Consider the following 6,173-nt stretch of genomic DNA (forward strand, 5'->3'; position numbering starts at 1 on the left):
CTTGGCTTGTTAGGATACTGCAGAAGATTGACTACAAGTGGAGCTTGGCAAACCCATATTCTCCAATCTCAATTGCAAGCATCACAATTCAGCCTTTTACAATGTCAAGAAAAGGACTTAAAAACATCATCAGATAAAATGAAAGAGATCCTCGCAGAGAATGTGGAGAAGGATGCAAAGATTCAAAGTCTAGAGGAACTTATCAAACGACTCAAAGAGCAATGCCAAATGGTGCTCGTGAACGTAAAAAGACATTGGCTCTGGTATAGAATCTCTTGCATTTAAATGTGGAGAAGGATGCAAAGATTCAAAGGCTAGAGGAACTTATCAAACGACTCAAAGAGCAATGCCAAATGGTGCTCGTGAACATAAAAAGACATTGGCTCTGGTATAGAATCTCTTGCATTTAAAGGTGGAGCACGGAAGAAAAGGATTCATACAACAAAGTAAGTAACATAAACTTTCATTATGCACTCAGTGATTTAAACAAAATAGTCATGATTTGTGTTCTGCCAAGAATTTTTTGCAAGAGGTGTGTGGTTCTAATCAAGAGGGATGGAAGGATTTGGTCAAAGCCATTTTGAATACCAAGGATATTCTCTCAATTATTACTGACCCTCATCATCCTAAAATACGCCAAGCTGTTGTCAGCAATGTAGTGAGCGAGATTACCACCTCCATCGATTCTTCATTAATTCAACATGCTTGTGATGCGGCTGGAATCAGCATGAAAGTGTACCAAGAAATCCATCAGGTTGTAAAAGATGCATTTCTAAGAGACAAGGAATCACTGGCATATTATTTCCTACACTCAAGGTGATTCACAATGTCAAGCGTAACAATAATGATGATGTGTAGCGAGCTATAGGACAGTTTTATCACGTTGAGGGCACACTAACATTAGACACAAAGTCAAGCAGATAGAAAATCAAGACAACAAGTACAGAATTTCACTATGATGTTTACAATAACATCTTTGTTCATATTGAGAGACTACAACAAGCTATGGTGAAGTTCTATGGTCTTTCACCAAGGTGAGAACTTGCAATTGCTACTATTCATGTTTTTCAGTAGAAAATGAAGACGATTATTTTGTTTTGAATATTGTAAATTATCGTTTATCTGCAGTTTTGGGGAGCACACTTTCATTTGTGCTCAAGCTAGATGAGTGCCAAATTGCAAAAGCTGGAACGTATGAGCATTACGCTCATGAATGAGGCCATGATATGTGCATGGGAAAAGACTACCAAACCAAGTTTTAGTGTGCAATTAGAGAAAGAGGTCTGGTGGCTTGGTGCATTTTTGAGGTACCGAGAAGGAGATACATGAGGTATTGACATGGATGTTTGAAAGGACTCCCTGGATAACAGATGTAATCAAAAAGCAATTTGATGGTCAACTTATAGATGTAGAAAACATAGGAAAGTTCAAGGTGGATTGGCATCTTGGGGGAGATTTGAAGACAATTAAATGCATGATGGGTTGTGCTCAAGGCGCGACATCAAGATGGCCTTGTTCATACTGCAATGCTCATATTGATATTCCTAGGCAGAAAAAGACAAATGGAAAAGGTATACAGAAGGTTGGTTCTATTGGGAAGGATACCTCGAAAGGTCCCAACAAGAAAGGGAAGAAGCAACAAGAAGATGCAGTAGATCCAACTAAGTCAACTGATGTGATGAAGATGAGAAACAACCAAATGCAAGATGAGGAAAAACCAAATGCAAGATGGGTGGAAGGTGTCATGTCTCCTGATATGCTAGGAGAACTAAACATGAATTCAAATTGGAGCCCCATCATTAATTTTCCACTAAAGAATATTCACTTTTGCACACTTCATGCATTCATGAGAATCTTTGATCGATTGCTTAAGTGCCATATCGATTATGCATTCACAATGCCTACACAAGAGAGGAAAGTTGCAACCCTTGGTAAATTAGAGCATCTTTTGAATTCTCTGGACTGCCATGGTGGCAAAAACGTGAAAATTGAAGTGAATAAGCAGGCCTCTGGTATGTTGTACGAGGTTGCTCAAAAGGTCTCCCTCCATGACTGGATCAAAGGCAAGGAGATTTTTGGAGAAGCCAGCAAACATAGAGAATTCAAAGAAGACTTGGGGACTCTGGAGAGACCTGTGTGCAATCACCACAAATGTAGATTGTCCAATGCCAGCTCTTGTAAATATGCGCAAACAGCTTTGGATAAATTTCAATAACATGGTCCGCATTATGAATCAAAGTAGCACAACTGCCCAAGAACGAGCATCATTCCAACAACATATCATAGAATTCACCAAAAGTGTGCTAGGTGCTTGGGGAGAGAGTAAAGTAACACACTATATGGTAAGTTGTACAGTAAAAAAATAAACTGGTGTTTTAACCTTGACTTTTTCTAATTAAATTCTATTGTCATGTGTACAGCACATAGTTTATACGCATGGTGCGTATTTCATGAACAAGTATGGATCGCTCAACATGTGGAGTACCCAAGGGATGGAGAAATCACATTATAAAGCAAGAGGGGTTTATTTCAAAAATACAAGACATGGAGGTGGAGCTTTTGCAGGAGGAACACGTACAAACTATCTACAAGAGATGTTCAATTGGTTTTATCGCACAACCTTTGGAAGGGTATTGGTTAGGGAGCGGGCCCAACAATCTAAGCTTGCGCAAGAGGCACGCAAGGCTGTAAAAAGTCATGCTCGGCTTGAATGGTTGCAGACCAATGCTCCCCATAGGCATGGTGCTTAGCGTGCACGAATGAGGAGACAAGGGAGGCGTTGGGTTGTGCACGCACCAGCATAAATCTAGATGTAATAAGGCTAAGAAAATAAGTTTAGTTAGGTTTTTTTGCCCTTTAAAAAAACTATTAATAGTTCCTTCTCTCACTTTATTTTCATTTCACTTTTTTAGAGAGCTTGAGCTCAAGATCTACGTAGACACCCACGTAAGGACACTAGCACATCACCACGTTAGCATAGTCGTACATGGATATGGCACGCACGTGTTACCATGCCTTCACAAAACACAGTGCAAGGCACCCAACGACCACATACTGGCGACACCACGGAAGAGAGCGACCCCTTGGATTCCAGGACACGCCCAATGTGATCACCAGAGTCCTCCAACCCTCCTCTCACACAGCAACACCAACGCACACACATGCAGGCCCTTCTAGTGGGAGCAACCGCATGAAGAAGACCCCACAATGCAGCCACCCCAGAGATCAAGACAGAGAGGCCGATGATGAGCAGTTCGATTGGGTTGGTGAAAACATTCCTACATTGCACAGCACCGTAGGTGGCAAGACCCTACTACCAGGACAGGGTCCCCTACCTACCCGGGAGGAACTTGATACATAGGTACCAGAGCAACAAGAGGAGGAGGATTCAGACTATGAGAGAGACCAAGAGGAGGTTCCTGCAAGTGCGCTCAAGCATAGAAAGGTCAAGCTCTTCAAGCCAAGGAAGTCCCAGTCTCGCCAACGCACTAACACAGAGAGCTCCAAGGAGAAGGATGTGCCAAGGGCATAGGGCTCTACAAGAAATCAAGTTTTATCAGAGGAACAGTGAGTTGCTGATAAGAAGAGCCCCTTTCGCTCGCACAGTGAAGGAGATTCTCCAATGATATAGAACAAAATTCCGTGTGCAGGGGATTGCCCTTGAAGCATTGCAAGAAGCCTCCGAGGCTTACCTTGTTGAGATTTTTGAAGACACCAACCTCCTTGCAATACATGCAAAGAGGATTACCATATCGGCCAAGGACATGCAACTAGCTTGGCGCATTCGAGGCGAGCGAGACATGATCTAGAGATCTTAGATGTTGACCTTTTTTTTTGAAGCAACTCTTTTGTTTCAAACCCCCCTTTGTAACAAGCCTATCTGGCTTTCATTTGTAACCTTCTGATAATTAAAATTTTAAGTTTCTCTTACAATATCTCGGTGTCATCATGTTTGTTTAACATGGAGTGCCTATCATGTGCCAGTTTGTCACCTAAGGCATCAGAACTGCTCCTGGAGGACTACAGAAGCTGTGCCAGAACAGTGCGAATTTGGCCTCTCTACGCAACGGCAATGTAGGCTCAAAATTCGCACTGTTCTGGCACTTCTTCCCTAGCCACTCAAGATCATTTCTAATGCATTTATAATGAAGTTGAGTACACTAATTGTGAGAAATAGTAGTTTATAAGATAAAAACACCTTTAATCATGTGTAAAAATATAGTGTTTATCATCCAATGCATCAGAATTGCTCCTGGAGGACTGGGGAAGCTATGCCAAAACAATGCGAATTTAAGCTCTACAGCGGCGATGCAGGCTCAAAATTCACACTGTTCTGGCACTGCTCTCCTGCCACTCAGGATCACTTCTGATGCATTTATAATGAAGTTAAGTACACTAATTGTGAGAAATAATAGTTTATAAGATAAAAAAAGCTTTAATCGTGTGTAAAATTACATTGTTTGTCATCCAATGCATCAGAATTGCTCTTGGAGGACTGGGGAAGCTATGCCAGAACAGTGCGAATTTAGGCTCTGGTGGCTGTGCAGGCTCAAAATTCACACTGTTCTGGCACTACTCCCCCAGCCACTCAGGATCATTTCTGATGCATTTATAATGAAGTTGAGTACATTAATTATAAAAACAATAATTTACAAAATAAAAATACCTTTAATCATGTGTAAAAATACATTATTTGTCATCCAATGCATCAGAATTGCTCCTGGAGGGCTGGGGAAGCTATGCCAGAACAGTGCAAATTTGGGCTCTACAGCAGCGGTGCAGGCTCAAAATTTGGACTATTCTGGCACTGCTCCCCCAGCCACTCAGAATCATTTCTGATGCATTTATAATCAAGTTGAGTACATTGATTATGAGAAACAGTAATTTACAAGATAAAAATACCTTTAATCATGTGTAAAAATACATTATTTGTCATCCAATGCATCAGAATTGCTCCTGCCAAAACAGTGTGAATTTGGGCTCTACAGCAGTGGTGCAGGCTCAAAATTCGCACTGTTCTGGCACTGCTCCCCCAGGCTCCTAGGGTCATTTCTGATGCATTCACAAAAACTTTGATAGTACAAACTAGAAAAAACAATGATATACTTGATGAAAATAAGTTTGCAAAAATTATATTGTATTCATAATAAGAAGTGATACATCATCTTTACAAAAGCTTTCTTACAATATTGAGCTTCCTTCTCTTGTTATTGGGTAGAGTGTGCTCAAGGAGTGATTGGGCTATTTCTTGAGGATCCTCTATGCCTATGATTTTGGCTATACCTATACGAGCAAGAAGCTTACCCTTGAATCTAAAACCAAAAACATCGAAGGGCAAGGGATTTTTTAATTAGAACTATACATTTGGTGCTTTGTGCCATCATAGAGGCTACACAGAGCACCTTAGAGAGGGCTTTCAAAAAGAAGAGAGTCAAGGCAGATTGAGGGGTGTAGTCCCTGTGGATAATGGCGATGCCATCCATAGGAAGTCGACCAAGATAGTGCGCTAACGCAGCATCATGTCCACGGACCTTGGCCTAGTCTCTGCTGCCGCCGCCTCTCCCAGCAAATGTGTCAATTTCAACCACCCTCTGCAATCAAAGGAAAAATCAAAATATTTTCCTATACATAATTACAAATGTTTCTAGGTTGTAAAAGGTCGATTATTACCTCTTGCTCAATGTCTTCTTTTGCCGTGCTGGTGGAGCGGAGAGGTCAATCGAGGATTTAGCATCATCCTTTTTTGGTGCTTTGGTCTCCTCCATCACTCCAGCAAGGGTATCCTTTTCAGCCTCTAGCTTGTCTTGTAAGGTTGTGAATTCCTCCTGTGGAACTAGGGCTTGCTTCGCGGTCTTAACCACAGTTTCCTTGACCAAAGCAACTGTCTCTGTGATAGATTCTCCAAGGGGTAATATAGCACTATCTAGGTGAGGACCGAGGTTGGACATATCAAGGTCCACCTCACATCGCGTGCATATAATGCCCAAGCATTCATCCATTCTCAAGCCAGCTGCCTTTTCAAGGTCATGAAGAAATAAGTATTCTTCACCTTCCACCACAATGGTGCTCAAGAGATTGATCTCAAGCTCTGGCAGCACCTTGCTCTCCTCGTGTGGGGGAGATGCCCCCGCATATTCTACTACAGTGGGCTGTTCAGCTGCTGCAGATTGTGC

The sequence above is a fragment of the Cibotium barometz genome, chromosome 35 (genome assembly GCF_041138505.1).
Source record: "Cibotium barometz isolate CiBa-2024 chromosome 35, ASM4113850v1, whole genome shotgun sequence".
Lineage (NCBI taxonomy): Eukaryota > Viridiplantae > Streptophyta > Polypodiopsida > Cyatheales > Cibotiaceae > Cibotium > Cibotium barometz.